The sequence below is a fragment of the Hemiscyllium ocellatum genome, chromosome 2 (assembly GCF_020745735.1).
Source record: "Hemiscyllium ocellatum isolate sHemOce1 chromosome 2, sHemOce1.pat.X.cur, whole genome shotgun sequence".
Taxonomy (NCBI): Eukaryota; Metazoa; Chordata; class Chondrichthyes; order Orectolobiformes; family Hemiscylliidae; genus Hemiscyllium; species Hemiscyllium ocellatum.
In genome coordinates, this window is record NC_083402.1 from 101,728,798 (window position 1) to 101,750,435 (window position 21,638).

Sequence of the window (21,638 nt, forward strand, 5' to 3'; positions counted from 1 at the left end):
TCTCTCGCTGTTCCTTTTCCTTCCACACTCATTGGCTTTTCTCCTACAAACTGAGTGGCAGCTCTGCTATTACGTAATGGCCTGTTACGAAAAGCTCCTAACCCAGAACATTTCCCCGTTCTCAAGTGCTGAACCATTTCGTCAATTTGCAGAGGCGCTCCGTCCCAGCAGAGCTTTACAAAAAGTCTGCATCACTGGGAAAGTGAGCTGTGAGTAGGGCACGCAGTGTTCAAACTATTTCATGTGGCATTGCAGCAGACGCCCTCCAACCAGAAAGGAAACGACCATTTAATCATCCGGGGATCAGACAAGATGGGCCGAATGGCGCCTTGTGTACGCCTAACAATTCTGAGAACTGAGGGAGTAACAAAGGGTAACCGAAAGCCGCTGTCATCAGTCTCTATGAGTTAATTATATACACTCCATTTCATTTGTTAGCGGTTGGTCCTTATACTGTTAAAAACAAGTTTTAAAATCTTTATGTATTTGTAAAATAAATTGTGATCGGAAGATTTTGATTTGGCTTGACAACAATGTAAGGTTGAACTTTGCACCAGCTCGGATAAACAAACAGCTATTGCAGATAACGCTCCGTCGCTGGGCGCATACTGTTCTTAGGAGCACGTGTGGTGTTTGACCATTCATTTTTAATCATAAGCGGTCTTCCTGCCGTCCTACCCTTGCCTTGACGTCTTTGCCACACCAGTACAGCCAGCAGGTGTGTGTAAACGATGTTCTGAAGTCCTACTTTGGTAAACAATGTGAATTAAATTATCGTAGTTGTGGATCCACATTTCTACTGCTATACATTAAGCAGGGAGAATGGTGAACGCACCTTACTTCTTACCACACTTACCACCCTGTCAATTTTGCTTTGTGAACTGGTCCAGTTGCTGGTTCCTTCCAGTAAGAAACATCATGAAGTAAATGATTGAGGCCATTCCCAACACTGCAATAAAAATAAGGACTGAATGCCCTGTGGCAGTTCGATAACGCAACTCACGTCCCTCCTCCAGGACAATCAGGGATTTGCAATAAATCCCTGATTCACTGGCCTTCCCAGTGACGCCCATATCCAATGAATCACCAAATTGAATCATCAAATGCTTTGCACAAGCAGTCTACTCAGTGCATTGTGCTAATGCTGGCCTTGTCCAATCTTTCTGTCATTGAACAAGTACATATTTTTACTAATTATGGCACTGGGGATCAAAAGTGCTCTGTCTGTGGGTGGCGCACACCATTAGGTGGATCATTGAAGTCTGTCAAATGTGAAAACACAGAATGCTGTGACCGATTGAGTGAGCAAAATGACTGTGCCTGTTGTATGAAATTTCCAAGTAAGAAACAAGTCACCATACTTCAACAATTCCTTATGTTAAATTTTAAAGCAGTTGTAAGATCCAGGAAAACACAGCAAAAATCATAATTTCTTTGTAAAAATTGAAAGAACTGTTGATGCTGGAAATCAGAAACAAAAACAGAGAAATTTCTGTGGAGAGAAATCACAGTTAACGTTTTGGGTCTATTGACCCTACCTCAGAAAGTAGTCATGATTTGAAGGTGCTGGTGTTGGACTGGGGTGGACAAATTTAAAAATCATGCAATATCAGGTTATAGTCCAACAGGTTTAATTGGATGCACTGGCTTTCAGAGTGCTGCTCCTTCATCAGGTGGTTGTGACTTGATGAAGGAGCAGCACTCTGAAAGCTAGTGCTTCCAAATAAACCTGTTGGACTATAACCTGGTGTTGTGTGATTTTTAACTACCTCAGAAAGGTCAGGTTCAGTGTGACATTATCTGATGACTTAACATCCTTCTTTTCATGAAACCAGGAACTCTCATAGCAAAGAAATTTACAAAGAAGTTAAAGTTATCCCATTTGTTAACAATATCACACTGCACTTACATAGAGACCAGGCTTTTTGACAGTCACCAGAAGATCAAATTTGCAACGAAAATTACGGAGGGATTAAATTTATAATGTGCATAGAAATTTACAGTTGCTATTGTGTTTTCCAGGATCTTATCAGTTGTTTAAAATTTAACATGATGATGGTGTGACATCACAGGTGCAACTGTGCATATACAGATGGACCAAAGTGGCCAATTTTGCATTGGAAATATACTATCTGAATCAACAGACCTTAGCTCACTATCCCCTCACTAATCCAATGGTAATACTACAGCTAATTGCAGTACTCTAACTCTCTGCAATCTGAGTCGGAGATATGAGTGATCGTTCCTTCATCGTTGCTAAGTCAAATTGCCAAAGCTTTGCCCAGACTCCTGAACAGCACTCTTCACTTCCTGAGCTGTTGCTAAGTTCTCAAGAATAATAAAGGATGAGCAAAATAAATGTCAGTAATGCCTATGTCATGTGAATCCTGAGCAATTCTGCAGACGTTGTGGCACAAGATTAATAAGTGGTTGAGTTAAGTGACCTAGGGTGATATTCTACTGCTTTACAGAAGGTGTTCTACAATACTAGAACAGCTGACGCAAGTGATATTAAACTGACCCCATGGGCAATGATTCTAGTTTTTCAGGTAGATATTCAAGATCCCATGACATCATCTAAAGAAGGATGTTAAGTTGTCAGTTTCCTGACCAATATTTTTCTCTACCGTGCAATCTGTACTGGGGGTGAACACCATGGAGGGCTCATCCAGCATGACTAATTGGATAGAGCTCAGAAATAGGATGGGTGCAATCATTTGATGGTGCTGTACTATAGGCCTCCCAACAGTCAACAGGAGCTAGCAGGACAGATATGTGGAAAGATTATGGAACAATTGAAAACAACAGGGCTGTTGGGGTGGATGATTTTAACTTATTAGTATGGAAACAGGCCCTTCAGCTCAACAAGTCCACACTGACCCTCCAAAGAGTAACCCATCCTGACTAATGCACCTATCACTATGGGCAATTTAGCATGGCCAGTCCACCTGACCTGCACATCTTTGAGTTGTGGGAAGAAGCCAGGGGACCTGGAGAAAACCTACCCAGACACAGGGAGAACATACAATCTCCACAAAGACAGTCACCCGAGGTGGGAATTGAACCCAGGCCCTGGCACTGTGAGGTAGTAGTGCTAACCAGTGAGCCACTGTGCCAACCCCTAACTTCCCCCATATTTACTGGGACTCCCTTAGTGCCAGAGGCTTGGATAGCAGGGAATTTGTTAAGTACGTCCAGGAGGGTTTCTTGAAGTAATATGTAAAAATATAACTGGGGAAAGAGTCCATACTAGACATATATGAGGGAATCAGTCCTGCTAGGTGGTCAAAGTTTCAGAGAGGGAGCATTTATCAAAAGTGACAATAATTCTGTAAGTTTTACATTTCACCTGGATAAGGATAAGAGGAGTCCTTGGGTGAAAGTGCTAAACTGGGGGAAGGTTAATTATGATAGGAATTAGGAAATGTAGATTGGTGCCAGCAAGAAGGACATGGTGGATGGTGAGTCTGGAGAAGGGTATGTTGAAAGTTGAGGCTATATTGATATAAAAGCCGAGCAGGTGTTGTGTGCTTTGGAAAGCATTAAAGTAGACAAGTCCCTAGGACCTGATGATATCTGTACCAGAATACTGAGAGAGGCAAAGGAGAAAATTTTTAGGGCTTGTACAAAATCTTTGTATCCTCTTTAGTTATGAGGGAGGTCCAAGAGAAGCTAATGTTGCTCCTTTATTTAGGAAGGCAACTGGAATAATCTGGGAAATTACACGCTGATGAACTTTAGGTCAGTCGAAGATTCTTAAAGACAGGATTTATTCACATTTGGAAAAATATGGACTTATTAAAGAAAGGCAGCATGGCTTTGTTTTGGGGAGGTTGTGTCTCACAAACTGAGTTTTTTGAGGAAGTGAGAGGATAATTGAGAACAGGGTGGTGGAAGTTGTCTACATGGACTTTAGCAAAGCCTTTGACAAAATCCCTCATGGCAGGTTGATACAGAAGGTGAAAAAACGTGGAATCGGCAGTGAGCTGATATGATGGATAAGATGGCTTGATCATAGATAATAGAGGGCAGTGGTGGAAAGGTATTTTTCTGACTGATGATCTATGACTAATGGTGTTCTACAGGAATGAGTCTTGGGAACTCTGTTGTCTGTGACATGTAGAAATAGGTTGGAGAAGAATCTAAGTGGTCTGATTAGTAAGCTTGCAGATGCTACAAAGACTGGAGATCTGCAGGTAGTGATGAGGATACAGCTGGATATAGGTAGAATAGAGACTTTTTTAAAGAAATGGCAGAGGGAGTTTAATTTGGACAAATACAAGATGCTGCATTTTGGAAGGTCTACTGCTGGGGGGAAGTATTTAGTAAATGGCAGAATCCTTAAAAGCATCAACTTAGTGTAGATGTTTATAGTTACCTTAAAGTGTCATAAGTAGATAAACTGGTCAAGAAGGCAGAAGGCATAAGGCATGCTTGCCTTCACAGGTTGGGGCATAGCTCATAAAAATTGATAATTCTTGTTGCTACTGTATAAAATTTCAGTTTGGCTAAATTTGGAATATTGCATATCATTCTTGTCATCGCACTACCAGAACGATGTGGAGGTTTTGGAGAGGGTACTGAAAAGACTTACCAGATGTTGCCTGATTTGGAGGGAATTAGCTATGAGGAGAGATTGAATAAACTTGATTTGTTTTCACTTGAAAGTTGGAGGCTGAGGGGTGACCTGATATAAGTTTACAAAAGTTTGAGAAGCATGGATAGAATGGATATTTGGAATCTTTTTCCCAAGGTAGAAATGTCAATTATGAGGTTTAGGTTTAAGATAAACTGGAGAAAGTTTAAAAGAGATGTGAGAGACAATTATTTTTACACCGAAGGTGGTAGTTGCCTGGGATACACTGTCAGAGGAGGTGGCAGAGCAGATCCAATATCAATATTTAAAAGGCATCCTGTCAGATACATGAATAGGAAGGGAATGGAGGGATAGGCTGAAGGGCCTATTCTTTTGCTGCACTGTACTTTATTCTTTGTAAAACCAAAGTAAGTGGGTGGCACGGTGGCACAGTGGTTAGCACTGTTGCCTCACAGCGCCAGATATCCAGGTTCAATTCCTGCCTCAGGCGACTGACTGTGTGGAGTTTGCACACTCTCCATGTCTGTGCGGCTTTCCTCCAGATGCTCTGGTTTCCTCCCACAGTCCAAAAATGTGCAGGTTAGGTGATTTGACATGCTAAGTTGCCCGTAGTGTTAGGTGAAGGGGCAAATGTAGGGGAGTGAGTCTGGGTGGGTTGTGCTTTGGCAGGCAAGTGTGGACTTGTTAGGCCGAAGGGCCTGTTTCCACACTGTAAGTAATCTAATCTAAACCAGGTTGACTGATGGTATGGACAGGGTAAATAGACAAGATCTTTTCGCTGGGATAGGGGAGTTCAGAATTAGAGGGTATAGGTTTAGGGTGAGAGGGGAAAGATATAAAAGAGACCTAAGGGGCAACCTTTTCACGCAGAGGGTGGTGCATGTGTGGAATGAGCTGATGGAGGAACTGGTGGAGGCTAGTACAATTGCAACATTTAAAAGGCATCTGGATGGGAATATGAATAGGAAGGGTTTGGAGGGATATGGGCCAGGTGCTGGCAGGGGGGAACTAGACTGGGTTGGGATATCTGATCGGCATGAATGAGTTGGATCAAAGGGTCTCTTTCCATGCTGTTCATCTCTATGACTCTATGTCTGGTAATTTATTTCTCCTGTTTGGCTCCTGTGTTTGCTTATATACCAAATGTATGTAATTATATGCATGTTAAATGAGTTTGTAAGGAAAATTTTCCTAAAATAACATAAAATACTAAATTTTAATCAATGCTTCCATAAACCCATTATTATTTTTTGACAATATCCAATTAGGTATTAATGAGGACATTAGATGATTATTTGGACAAGAATAATATGCAATATTATGGGGAAAGGCAGGAGCTAAGCACTAGATAATGATGCTTGGTTTGAAGAGCCAGTAGTCCTAATGAGCTGAATAGCTTCCTTCTGCACTGTAACACTTGTATGATTCTGCGAATGTTTCTTCATGCAATTTATTTCTAGATTACTTCTGGCCATTGATCCCAAGTTTAAGAACACAATTCCACTAAGTACATAATCAGTAGTGGGGTACATAAGGCAAAAGTCACTAAATAGAGAATATCAGAAGTACCTTTTTGAAAGGGAAAGTTTAAAGAAGAAGTCCTTTGGTATTTGTGAACATGTGGGATGAACATTTGTGCATTCAGTGGAGTTTAGATAAATGATAGCTGTGGATCCCTTAGGTGAGTAATATTCATTCAGATCCATATAATACATCTCCACAATAACAATAATATCTTGCGATTTTTGTTGCAGTCTAATACTAAATTAATGATGTTTATCTTGGGATTACATCCGTCATATTACAGGATTATCTTAGCAATGGAGGGTAATAGAGTGGGTGGGAACTCCAACTGAAATTCAGGCTGAATGTTGTTCTGGTGTCTTTGAAGCACAGGATGTTAATTTCTGAAATTGGACCTTGTTTCTACTTGCAAAACAGGTGTAATAAGATCCTATTTCTACCCAAGCTGTCCCTTTATTCCACTTTAGTAATACCTTCAACTTCAATCCCAGATAAGCACTCCACAGCAGTAGCAAAAACAAATTATTATGGAAGGAAATGGTGAGAGTTCAATAGGTTCAATAAAAGGAACAAATAAGGAGAATAGAAAAATAACAAATTGAAAGTAAGACACGAGTTTATGGAAAGGAAGGAAGAAATATCAGAAGAAAGTCTGAAAAATGTAAGTAAAATACTTCACAAATATAGCATTGAAAAGAGACCTTTGAAATTTGAGGCAGGTTAATGTATCAAATAAAGCTTCTAAACCAAACTCAAACTCTGCAATATTATCATTCTCCAATCATGCTGCACCCCATCTGCCATTGAAAACCTCAGTGATTCAGTTATTACCTCCCCATTGAACATTCTAATTCTTGGCCAGACAGCAACCCTTCCCATTTTCCAGAAAACTCAAACTTCAGCTCATTCAAAGTGTTTTTGCTGCACCGAGACTTGGCCCCCTTGAGCTGCACTGGGACTCGCTTCCCTTGCGCTGCACCAGGACCTCGTTCCCCTTGCGATGCTCCGGGACTCGCTCCCTTGCGATTCTCCAGGACTCGTTCCCCTTGCTCTGCTTCGGGAACTCACTCCCCTCGCGCTGCACAGGGACTCACTCCACTCACACTGTACTGGAATTCGCTCCCCTCACACTGCACTGGGACTTGGTCCCCTCACATTGCATTGGGACTCACTCATCTCGCGCTGCACTGGGACTTGCTCCTCTGCACTGCACCAGGACCTGCTCCCCTTGCGCTGCATTGGAACTTACTCCCTTCGCGCTGCACCGGTACTCACTCCCCTTGTGCTGCACTGGGACTCACTCACCTTGCACTGCACTGGGACTCACTCACCTTGTGCTGCACTGGGACTCATTCCCCTTGTGCTGCACTGGGACTCACTCCCCTGCGCTGCACTGGGACTCACTCTCCTTGCACTGATTGGGACTCACTCCCCTCACGCTGCAACAGGACTCACTCCCCTCATGCTGCACCGGGACTAGCTCCCCTTGTGCTGCACTAGAACTTGCTCCCCTCGCACTGCAACAGGACTTGTTCCCCTCACGCTGCACTGGGACTCACTTCCCTCACACTGTACTGGAATTCGCTCCCCTCACACTGCACCAGCACCTGCTCCCCTTGTGCTGCTCCAGGACCCACTCCCCTCGCTCTGCACTGGGACTTGCTCCCCTTGCGCTGCACCTGGACCCACTCCTCTTGCGCTGCTCCAAGACTCACTCCCCTCAAGCTGCACTGGGGCTTGCTCCCCTCAGTCTGCACCGGGAGTCACTCCCCTCGTACTGCACTGGGTCTTGCTCCCCTCACACTGCATTGGAACTTGCTCCCTTCGCACTGCACCAGTACTCGGTCCTCTCATGCTGCACCGGGGCTTGCTCCTCTCGCGCTGCATTGGGATTTGTTCCCCTCGCACTGCACTGAGACTCACTTCCCTCACACTGCAATGGGACTCACTCATCTCGTGCTGCACTGGGACTCGCTGCTCTTGCACTGCACCAGGACCTGCTTCCCTTGCACTGCATTGGGACTTACTCCCTTCGCGCTGCCCCAGGACTCGCTGCCCTTGTGCTGCAATGGGACCCGCTCCCCTTGCACTGATTGGCACTCACTCCCCTCACGCTGCAACAGGACTCACTCCCCTCATGCTGTACCGGGACTCGCTCCCCTCACGCTGCACCAGGACTAGCTCCCCTTGTGCTGCACTGGGACACACTCCCCTCTTGATGCACCGTGACTCGTTCCTTTCATGCTGCACTGGCGCTCCCTCCCCTCGCGTTGCACCGGGATTCACTTCCAATGTGCTACTCCAGGATTTGTGCCCTTCACGCTGCACCAGAACTCACTCCCCTTGCACTACACTGGGTCCCAGTCACCTCACACTGCATCAAGTCTCACTCCCCTGGTGCTGCACTGGGATTTGTTCCCCTCACTCCTTCCCCTTGCACTGCTCTGAGTCTGCTAAAAAGAGAAAGAAAAGAGACAAAAACAAATAGACAGAGTAGAGGAGCTCTGTGTGGAGCGCTCTACTCTGTCGCTATCTTGCCTTGGCACTGTAAGTGCACATCTAAATAATTATTGAAAGTTATGAGGTTTTCTTCCTCTCCCACCCTTACAAGTAGTGAGTTCCTGATTCCCACGAACCTGAGTGAAAAATAATTTCCTCACTTCCCCTCAACATCATCACATCATTGATCTCTCCGCCCAGGCGAAATGTCTTTTCCTACCTTCCTGAAGCATTTTCCAAAAAATTCATCTCAACCATATCCCACTCAGTCTCCTCTGCTCTGAGGAAAATAATTGCAGTCTATACATTCGCTCTCCATGGGCACTGCTGCCTCACAGCGGCAGAGACCCAGGTTCAATTCCCGCCTCAGGCAACTGACTGTGTGGAGTTTGCACATTCTCCCCGTGTCTGCGTGGGTTTCTTGTGGGTGCTCCGGTTTCCTCCCACAGTCCAAAGATGTGCAGGTCAGGTGAATTGGCCATGCTAAATTGCCCGTAGTGTTAGGTAAAGGGGTAAATGTAGGGGTATGGATGGGTGGCGGATCGGTGGGGACTTGTTAGGCTAAAGGGCCTGTTTCCACACTGTAAGTAATCTAATCATAACCAAAACTCTCCAGTCCAACACTTCTGGTCAAGAGGATGCTTCAACCGGAGCTAATTTGGTGCTTCTGTTTCCTTGTCTTTTTTTGTCTTATCTTTTCCACTTTGGTTTCTCAGTGGGTCTCAGCGTGGTCTCCAGGCAGTTCATGGTGAGTTCCGGCCTGGTGTCCTGGCAGCGTGGTGGCTCTCGGCCTGGCCTCTCAGTGGCCCCTGGCAGGTCCCAGCCTGGTTTTTTTGGTAGCCTTCGGTCTGGTGTCATGGCAGTGTCTCAGCTCAGCATGCGAGTGGATCCTGCCCATGCATGTTCCTGAGACACTGGTGGAGAAAGGAAAGGTGGCAGTTTCAGCAACTTGCAAGTTAACTGCAACAATGGGATGAAGAATACACAGCAGAGCAAGATAAGCGGAGGACAATTTAAAGCCTGTTAAACTTTTAACTTATTCCTTTATTTCCCTAGTTTAAACTATGAAAGACTTAAATGCAAATGATTACCCATTTCTTTATTTTTTGACTATTCTATGAAGTAATACTTAACTCTTTAACTCTCATTTCTCTTGCTATGTTGTACCTACGCTTTTTTTTGTACCTTGGTACTTAAGATGGTGCCATGTGTGGTGACATTATGCACTTTTCACTCTATTCCTGTACTTCTGTACTTTAGTACCCATGACAATAGAATCTAAAATCTAAAAAATCTAGCCGAAAGAGCATTCTGCTAAATCTCCTCTGCATTCTCTCCACTGCAATCACATCCCTTCGATAATATGGATTCCAGAACTGTACACTAAACTGTACCTCACCAAAATTTTATGCAGCTCCAGCATACTCTACTTGCTCTTGAACTCAATGCTTCGGCTACTAAAGGCAAGTATCTCATATGCCTCTTCATCACTCTATCTACCTGACCTGCTGCCTTTAGGGATGTCCTGTGAGGTCCTGGAGGACTGGAGAATTGTTAGTATTGTCCCCTTATTTAAGAAGGGTAGCAGGGATAATTCAGGTAATGATAGACCAGTGAGCTTGATGTCAGTAATAGAGAAGCTGCTGGAGAAGATACTGAGGGATAGGATCTATTCCCTTTGGAAGAAAATGGGCTGATCAGTGATAGGCAACATGGTTTTGTGCAAAGAAGGTCATGTCTTACCAACTTAATAGAATTCTTTGAGGAAGTGACAATGTTGATTGATGAGGGAAGGCCTGTAGATGCCATATACATGGACTTCAGTAAGGTGTTTGATATGGTTCCCTAATGGTAGGCTGATGAAGAAAGTGAAGTTACATGAGCTTCAGGGTGTACTAGCTGGATGGATAGAGAACTGATTGGGCAGCAGGAGTCAGTAGTAGTAGAGGGGAGTTTCTCAAAATGGAGATCTGTGAGCAGTGGTTTTCCACAGGGATCGGTGCTGGGACTGCTGTTGTTTGTGATATACATAAATGATCTGGAGGAAGGTATCAGTTGCCTGATTAGCAAGTTTGCAGATGACACTAAGATTGCTGGAGTAGCAGATAGTGAAAAGGACTGTCAAGAATACAGCAGAATATAGATAGATTAGAGAGTTGGGCGGAGAAATGGCAGATGGAGTTCAATCCAGGCAAATGCAAGGAAATGCATTTTGGAAGAACCAATTCTAGACACTAATGTGACTCGGCCAACATTGTCGATCTCATGCGCTGCAGACAAGGATGCCCTGAGGCATGGTACATTGGCGAGACCAAGCAGATGCTACAACAATGAGTGAATGGACACCATGCAATGATGACCAGGCAGGAGTGTTATCTCCCAGTCGGAGAACATTTCAGTGGTCCGGGACCCTTAGCCTCGGACCTTCGGGTGATCATCCTCCAAGGCTGACTTTGGGACAGGCAGCAAAGCAAAGTGGCTGAGCAGAGGCTGATAGCCAAGTTCGGTACCCATGGGGATGGCCTCAACTGGGACCTTGGGTACATGTCACACTACAGGTGACCCCACTGCACTATACACTTTTTCTCTCACACACACACTCTCCTACAGACCCACACACCCATGCAGACCCTTGCTCTTACACAAGGTCTCTCTCATATGCTCACACACATACACATATGCACACTCTCTCATAGATACTCACACACCCACACAAACGCACCCACATGCGCACACTCACTTGGTTTCCCCTGTACAAACATATATAAGTTTGTGGGGTGAATTTGTACATATAGAATTTCATTTTATTTCACTCAAAACTGCATAAATACATATAGGATTCTGTAAATCCCACTTTAGAAATGGAATCAGTCTGATCTAATATTGGGACACAGATAGCCTTTAGCCTTATACCTTCAGTGTATTATCTGAGCTGAGTCGGCATGTATTGTTAAAGCTATCTTGAGAATATAACTTTAAAAAAGTTCTGGGATTTACATATGAAGGAACCAAAACTAACATGACCATTATAAAAGATGAAAGACTTAACCTAAATTTGTTTAATATTACATTCCATGACACTGCAATCCTGTTGCTATAAATTGTGTTTTATAATTCTGCTCCACAATTATCTGATGAAGGAGCAGCGCTTTGAAAGCTAGTGCTTCCAAATATACCTGTTGGACTACAATCTGGTGTTGTGTGAGTTTTAACATTGTTCACCCCAGTTCAACACCGTCGTCTCCAAATCAAGCTTGAATCTAACAGAATTTGATCATTGTCTGCAAAATGATCCCCCACCTACTCAGATTCATTATCTAAAATTACGTTCAGGATTGTCTGTTCTCTTGTGGGGCCTTCTATGTAGTGGCTTAAAAAGTGATTCTGGATGTATTACATGTATTCTGTTCCCACTAAACCTTTCACACAATGACCATCCATGTTAATGTTGGGCAAGTTGAAATGCTTTACTATCATGACCCTATTTGCAGTTCCTTGAAAGTTTCCTACACATCTGCTATTCTATTTCTGTCAGACTGTCAGGGGAGCTACAGTAAACTCCTTTTTGGTTTTAAATTCTACCTGTATGGCTTCATTTCAGGACTCATCCAAGGTTTCATCCCTTCCTACTGTTGTACTAGATTTCCTAATCAAAATTATGCTTCCTCCATGCTCCACTTTTATCTCCTCCCTGTCTCGCCTGAAAACCCTTTATCCTGCCAGTCCTGTCCCTCCTAAACTAAGTTAAATATCACACAACACCAGGTTATAGTCCAACAGGTTTAATTGGAAGCACTAGCTTTCGGAGCGCCGCTCCTTCATCAGGTGGTTGTGGAGGACACAATTGTAAGACAGAATTTAAAGCAAAAGTTTACAGTGTGATGTAACTGAAATTATACATTGAAAAATACCTTGATTTTTTGTTGAGTCTTTCATCTGTTTGAATATCATGACATTTTCACTTCTTTCATATGTAAATCATATTACTTTTTTTTTAAAGTTACATTCTCAGGTTAACTGTAACAATTGGTATTAGCCAGACAATATGTTGAAGGTGTTAGCCCCCTGTGTTCTCTTTCTGTGCCATAATGTTTAGACTGGTTCTAATCTAAAAAGTGAGATAACAGAGTCTTACATGAATTCATGCAGTTTTTGAGCAAAGTACAATGTAACTCTATAATCTGGTGTTGTGTGATTTTTAACTTTGTACACCCCAGTCCAATACCAGCATCTCCAAATCATGTCTCCTAAACTATGTCTCAGTGAGAGCAATATCATTGCCTCATGTTTTATATGGTGCCCTCGACTTACCTGCCTCATTTGTCAGACCCTTAGTATTAGAAGAAATAACATTAAAACTCCCTTGTGTTTATCTAAAATAAAATCTGAAGAATATGGGCGGCATGGTGGTTAGCACTGCTGCCTCACGGCGTCAGAGACCTGGATTCAATTTCCACCTCAGGCGACTGACTGCGCAGAGTTTGCACATTCTCCCCGTGTCTGCGTGGGTTTGCTCTGGGTGCCCAGGTTTCCTCCCACAGTCCAAAAATGTGCAGGTAGGTGAAATGGCCATGCTAAATTGTCTGTAGTGTTAGGTGAAGGGGTAAATGTAGGAGAATGGGTCTGGGTAGGTTGCGCTTCAGTGGGTCGGTGTGGACCTGTTGGGCCGAAGGGCCTGTTTCTACACTGTAACTAATCTAATATCCCTGTTGCTGGAAATCAGAAACAAAAACAGAAATTACTGGGAGAAGTCAGCAGGTCTGTGGACATCTTCAGAGAGAAAGCAGAGTCAATATTTCACAGGCCATGATCTTTTTTCAGACCATTCTGAAATATTAACTTTACTTTCTCTCCACAGATGCAGCCAGACCTGCTGGGTTTCCCAGCAATTTCTGTTTTTGTCCTTTGTGCCTATTTCCCTTCCAGACCTGCTTCCTCTTCCAGTTCTAGTTGTGCATCTCCCCCTGCTGGGCATTCTCTCTGGATCCAACTCTCTGCCAAGGTATTTTAAACCTTCCCTAGCTTCAGGAGGAAACATCCCCACAAGGATGTTGGTCTTATTCCAGTTCAGGTGCAACGTATCTATCAGGTCCCATTGCCCCCACAAATGATCCCATGTCCCAGAAATATAAAGTGGAGGAACTAGTGTTAAACTGGGATGGACAAAGTTACAATCACACAACAACAGGTTAAGAACATAGAACATAGAAAAATACAGCGCAGTACAGGCCCTTCGGCCCTCGATGTTGCACCGATCCAAGCCCACCTAACCTACACTAGCCCACTATCCTCCATATGCCCATCCAATGCCTGTTTAAATGCCCATAAAGAGGGAGAGTCCACCATTGTTACTGGTAGGGCATTCCATGAACTCACGACTCGCTGAGTAAAGAATCTACCCCTAACATCAGTCCTATACCTACCACTCCTTAATTTAAAGCTATGCCCCCTCGTAATATCTGACTCCATACGTGGAAAAAGGTTCTCATGGTCAACCCTATCTAAACTCCTAATCATCTTGTACACCTCTATCAAGTCACCCCTAAACCTTCTTTTCTCCAATGAAAACAGCCCCAAGTGCCTCAGCCTTTCCTCATAAAATCTTCCTACCATACCAGGCAACATCCTGGTAAACCTCCTTTGCACCCGTTCCAGTGCCTCCACATGCTTCCTATAGTATGGCGATCAAAACTGCACACAATACTTCAGATGCAGCCGCATCTGTTATAGTACAACAAGTTTTTTTTTAGAAGCACTAGCTTTCGGAGTGCTGCTCCTTCATCAGGTGGGTTGTGGAGCATAAGACCAGACGACACAGAATTTATAGAACAAGGTTACTGTGTCATGCAACTAAAATGATATATTGAACAAACCTGGTTTGTTTTTAAGTCTTTCATATTTTAGAATGGGTTGCAGGTTTTGGTTCATTACTATGGAAAAGTGACATCTCAGCTCAGACAATGCATTAAAGGTGTGAGATTACAATCCTTATTCTGACAATGGATAAATGGACACCAAGCAACAATCGCCAGTCGGGAAACACTTCAGCGGCCTTGGACCTTCTGGTGACCATCCTCCAAGGCAGACTTCAGGATAGGCAACAATGCAAAGTGGCCGAGCAGAAGCTGAAAGCCAAGTTCGGTAGCCACAGTGATGGCCCCAACCGTGACCTTGGGTTCATGTCACACTACAGGTGACCACATTCCACTATACACTCTGTCTCTCTCTCTATCTCACACACACACACGCAAACATACACGCATGTTTACTCACACGCTCATACACCTGTCACACTCACATGCACACACACACCCTCTCACAGGCTTATACTTCATCACACCTACCTTTATCACTTAACCAAGCTTTCACACATGCAAATACACATTCTGTCACATGAACTCACACTCACCTGCACACACTCACATGCAATCTCTCTCTCTCTCTCTCTCTCTCTCTCACATGCAAGTGCATGCACAAATAAGTCTATGGGTGAATTTGTATTTGCAGAATTATATTTGCAGATACATTCTATTTTGCTCAAAAATGCACAATCTGCAGTCAGTCAATGCATGTAATATTTTGTAAATTCCACTTAGGAAAGAGAAGCAGTCTGATTCAAGATTTGGATACAGACATACTCTAACCTCAAACCTTTAATGCATTGTCTGAGCTGAGATGTCACCTTTTGTTATAAAACCTTATGTTATCTTGAGAAGGTGACTTAAAAGAAGTTCTGGGATTCCCATATTAATGAACTGAAACCTGCAACCCTATTCTAAAAGATGAAAGACTTAACAACAACCCAGGTTTGTTCAATGTATCATTTCAGTTGCATGACACTGTAATCTTTTGCTAAAACTTCTGTGTCTTATGGAATTATGCTCCACAACCACCTGATGAAGGAGCAGCACTCTGAAAGCTTGTGTTCCAAATAAACCTGTTGGACTACAACCTAGTGATGTGTGATTTTTAACTTTGTCCAGAAATATAAAGCCTTCCTTCTCTTCCTTCTTTCCATCTCTTCAGCCTTGCATTCATGTGGATTAACCTCCTATTTCTGTGCTCATATATGCCTGGTGCTGGAAGCAATGCACAAATTGCTGCTTTTGAGTTCATGTTTTTTAATCTGCTTCCTAGTAGATTCCTTTAGTTTTGAGAACCATATCAAATCCCTTCTTGGACGTTTTCACATTTTTAGCCTCAACAACTTTCTATGGAAAGAACTTCGTATTTCACCACGGTCTGGGTGAAGAAATTTCTCCTCAGCTAAACCTTAAATGGTTTACCCCATATTCTTAAAATATGATCCTAGTTTCTTGAACTTCCTTCCTGCCATTCTCTTGTCCAGTCCTGTCTCTCTTCTTATAACAGTCTTACCATGTCAAGAATCAATCTGGTAAGCATTTATTGCACAATCTTCATACCTCAGATAAGGAGGCCAAAACTGCACACAATACTTTGAATGTGGTCTCATAAAGGCCCTGTAAAAGTGCAGCAGGATATTCTTGCTCCTGTACTCGAATCCTCTCACTATGAAGATCAACATCCCATTTGCCTTCATCATCATCTGCTGCACCTACATGCTTACCTTCAGCATCTGCTTGCAAGAAGATTCTTCCTGTTATACTACCACCTATCTAGAACAGAGTAAGTTTCAACTGAGATTGGAAAGGTTATTTTATTAGACATTCTGACTTTTGAGTTTGGGATGTACCTGTTCCTGATGTGAATAAGTATGAACTGAAAGAGTGTGGGCCTTACATGTGACTGATGATAGCTGTGGACAGAAAGATTGAAGGACCTATCTATCAATTTTTATCAACATGGACTAAGAATGTAGGTCCACCTATAACAGTCTGATAGAAATGGGCTGATAGACTATGAAACCTGTCAATAGGTTAGATTAGATTACATTACAGTGTGGAAACAGGCCCTTTGGCCCAACAAGTCCACACCGAAGCGTAACCCACCCATACCCCTACATTTACCCCTTACCTAACACTACGGGCAATTTAGCATGGCCAATTCACCTGACCTGCACATCTTTGGACTGTGGGAGGAAACCGGAGCACCCGGAGGAAACCCACGCAGACACGGGGAGAACGTGCAAACTCCACACAGTCAGTCGCCTGAGGTGGGAATTGAACCCGGGTCTCAGACGCTGTGAGGCAGCAGTGCTAACCACTGTGCCACCGTGCCGCCCATAGGTTTATGTAGTGTGGATTGGCAAAGTGAGAGACCTCTCTATTAACTCCCTATTGTTGTGGATTGAAGTTGTGAAGGACATACCTGTAAATGATGGATTGATACAGGCAGTTGAGTAATTATGAATGGAGTGCATCGTAAAGGACAGTAAAAGTTGGGGAGCTGGTGACATTGGGAATTTTCCATTAAGGAGTCACATTTTCTGAAATGTCATTTAATTTTACTTTTGAATTTAATTCAGAACTTACAAAATTGTAAAATAAAATGCAAATTTATTAACAGAAATGTCCATAGATGTTTGTTAATTGTCCATTAGTTGTAAGTGACTGTTTAAATAGGTGTTAATTACAATGTGCTGAAAGCTGTGTGAATATGTGTATTTTGAGTGTGGTTATAAGTACACACAAAGAGTGTAAACTGAATCACAAACAAAGAGTTGAAGTTAAGAATTTGGTGAAAGTGAGGATTTGATTCAAAGAGGAAGGAGATTGTTGGTTTTTGTCTCCAATACCAGTATTGGCTATAAAAGTGTAAAATATTTATCAATTCCTATAGTGCTTGAAATGAACTTTAAACTAGATGCAAACAATCTAACTAATATAGTACAGAGTGACTGCAGTATGTGGCAAATCGGAACTCATACTGAAGAAGGATCACAGGACTCAAAACTTTAACTGTTTTTCTCTCCACAGCTGCTGCCATATCTGCTGAGTTTCTCCAGCAATTTTGTTTTTTTGTTTGTTTCATATCTATGCCATACATGCAGTTTGTAGAATATTTGTAATGAACATATCTATGTCTGCAGTACATAGCAGTTTTCAATGAATATATTTGCTGTAAACAACTGCATCTTGATTTTTCCAATTCAAAGTCATTTAGATGGAGTGTGAGCTGGATGGAAGCAATTTCAGAAGCTACTCTGGGATGAGAAAAGCAAGAGTTGACAGAGCAGCAAAACGGTTTCCAGGACTACACTGTCTGTGAGTGAGTGCACAGACTCAAGTTCTCTTGAGATGTCATCCTCACCTCATTTCCCAACTTTCAATCTCATTTGCTACACCCCATTACAATGTTGTCCAAAATTCTGAAATTAAACAAATCAACAAAATGTAACCCCAAAACTTGCATGCAACATTGTCAATGATTAGGTGACCTAGCCCATAATGAGGTAGCACAAATTAACAGAGGAGGTTAGCAAGCATAGAAAGCATGTCCCACATAATAATTATTCCTGGCAAAAGTTGCTATTTACGTTGTGCAAGAATGCTGTGACTGAGACTCTGCAAAGAAACTGTGACTGAGGATGGAGATGATGGCATTGTGTTAGTATCATTGTACTAGTAATCCAGAAACCCACACTAATGCTGTGAGGATCTGGATTATTCCTCATTCCAACATGACAACTGATAGAATTAAATTCAATGAATACATCTAGAATCTAAAGCTTGTTTCATTGATGATCATGATAACTTTCATCCACTGTAAAAATACAACTGGTTCACTAATGTCCTTGAAGGAAGGAAATCTGTCTTCTTTACCTGGTTTAGCCTATGTGTGACTCCAGATCAAGAGCAATTTGGCTGATTTGTATCTGCTGTCTGAAATAACCAGCAAGCCAGGGCAATTAGGTTAGATGAGCAACAAATACTGGGCTTATCTGCATAAGCCACATCTCATCAAAGAATTAAAACAAAAATAAATGCCATCTGTGCCCTGAACATTTGCAAGGATGGTAAAGCAACAATCCTGTCTTGCCACAAGAAATAGAGGTCATCACTATCACATAGTTTAATACCAAGTGATTGTTTTGGGTGCACACTTGCTCACCATGCATCATCCTATGTGCCCTTCATGACTGACCAGAAGCAGTTATGTCAATCGACAATTTCTAAGCTGTTCTAACAGTGAGTAGTTTATGTTTACTGGAGATATATATATATGTGATGACATATTTCTGTGGCAGGTACATGTGAACCTGCTCACGGATGATATAAAAATTATTTTGTCAGAAAACTGGCTAGGTGGATACTAACACCATTTGACTTTTGTACCCCTAAATACAAAGAGACACAAAGTTTCTCATTGAGCAGACATTTGGGTTGCTAAAGAAATGTATTAGAAGTCCAGAAGAATCAGTTAGGTGTTTGGAAGTGTGGTTAGACAAGTTCAACATAGAAGCTGCCAGAGAATAAAATGCTCTCAATTCTCAAAAAGCTCTCTAATTTGCCACTGTTCTCCATTCAATATTTTTACAGTTATGGCAGTTAATCCTAAGAACACAAACAAATAGAAGTAAAGTAATTGTTGAGCAGGAAGTAAGAAGAATGCAGAAGAATGAAGATCAGTTGGGTGAGTGAGCAGGAACTCTCAGATGGAACACAATATGGAGAAGTGTGAAGGTCTTAAAATCTATATTTTAAAATTAAAAATATAGATCTGTGTAATATATATTACAACCTAGCTTTTACACATATTTAAAAAAAACTCACTCAGAGCAAGTATAAAGCCTGCTCAAGAGAATAACTAAATTAGATGGAGTGTCAAAGCTCTCTTGCATCCCAGCGGTGATCAACCGCCTCATGGACAATACTCAAAACTTCTCTCCCAACTCCCAGTCAGTGATCATTCCCATCCCACTAAACGTGTACTCTTCAGGCACCGTTGATCCCGGATTGAGTTCACTACTTGCATCAATCCCCAAACTAATACTGTTTTCACACTGCCTACTCAACCCCCTCATCATCAGCCAGAGTTTATGAACCCTGGTGACAGTGCTCACCCTTGTTGGGTAAGGGTTGAAGGTCTGAAACAATTAATATGGAACTGTGGCTTAATCATCACTCACTTTGTATCATATGGGCTTGGTGGGAGAATAGTTAAGGATCACAAAGAAAAAAGATATATCATCCATGTCTTAAAAACATATGAACAAGGAACAAGAGCCAACCACTTGACCTTTCAAGTCGTCTTGCAGCTATTCAGCAAGATCATTGCCTAATTTGATTTTAATCACAATTCTAAATTCCTGGACAGCACTGATAATTTAACATCCCCTTGACAATCAAGAATCTACCTACTTCAGTCTTAAAAATATTTAAAGACTCTGGATCTACTCCGTTTTGTGGAAGGGAATTCCAAAGCAACACATCCCTCTGAGGGATAAAAAATGTTTCCTCATTTTTGTTTTAAATCAGCGCCCCCTTATTTTTAGACTATAAACTCCTAGTTTCAGATTCTCCCAGTCATCAGCATATATACCATATTTTCCAAGATACATCAGTTCTGAAGAAGGGTCATTGAGCTCAAAACATGCCACTCTGCTTTCTCTCTATTGGATGATTTGATAGCCTAGTGGTATTGCTGGGCTGTTAATCCAGAGATGTAAATAATTTTCAGTGAGCCTGGGTTCAGATCCCGCTATGGCGTAATCTGAATTCAATAGGGAGAAAGAAAATCTGTAATTAAGAGTCTAACGGGACCATGAATTGATTGTTGAGGGAAAACCCATCTGGTTCACCAATGCCCTTTAGGGATGGAAACCGACACCCTCACCTAGTCTGGCCTACAATGTGACTCAGATCCACAGTGTTGTGGTTAACTCATAACTGCCCCTTGGGCAATTAAAGATGGCCTCATCCCATGAATGAATAAAAAAAAGTGCTGTCAGACCTGCTGAGCTTCTCCAGAAATATCTATTATTGTTTTAAATTTTAATATCCGCAGTTATTTATTTTATTCTAGAGTTTTTTTGGGGTGTTACTATCAAAGTCTGCAGGGAAGAACCAGTAGATGAGATGTAGTTCAGTTTTCAGAAGGCATTTGATCAAGTCCGACACAGGTGTTTAGTAATCAATGCACATGGGATTAGGGGTAATTTAAGGACAGGTCAACAGGCAGACAGCAGAGGGTTGGAATAAATGGATGATTCTTAGTACGGCAGGTGGGTACTGCAAGGATCACTATTCAGTTATGATGTTTCAACTAGTTATAACTCACATTTCAATCTTCAGAATACTCTGGAAAATATTGACAGAAGCATAGGGACAAGGAAGTGAAGTTCTGGTGATGAATGCATCATGTATTTAGGACATTGAAAAGGGAGGAACTGTCCACAATTTATCGAATAAAAATCACCCTTGTAATGATCCCTCAAAATGACATAATCCAGTTTAAGAAAATTAGTTTTTAAACAATCTGCTCAGATTAATTATGCCAAGCCTCTGGGGGAATTTGTGATTGGGAAGTTGTGTCTCAGTAACTTGATTAAGTTTCTCAAAGAAGTAACGAAGAGGATTGATGAGGGAAGAGCAGTGGACGCGATCTATATGGAATTTAGTAAGGCATTCGATAATAGAATGCTAATCAGTCTGCCATAATCCTCATGGCAGACTGATTAGCAAAGTTAGATCGCATGGAATACATTTGGATACTGAACTGGCTCAAAGGTAGAAGAAGAAGTTGGTGGTGAGGATTGCTTTTCAGACTGGAGGCCTGTGACCAACAGTGGACCACAAGGATCGTTGCTGGGTCCAGTGCTTTTCATCATTTATATAAATTATTTGGATGCGAATGTCAGAGGTATGGTAAATCAATTTGCAGGTTTTGGAGGCATAGTGAAGAGCGAAGAAGGTTATCTCCGAGTACAATGGAACATTGGGTTAATGTGTGGAGGAGTGGCAGATGGAATTTAATTTAGATACATTTAAAGTGTTATATTTTGAAAAGGCAAATCAGGGCAGGATTTATACTCTTAATGGAGTGTTGCTGAATAAAGAGATCTTAGGTGCAGGTTGATAGTTCCTTGAAAGTGGAA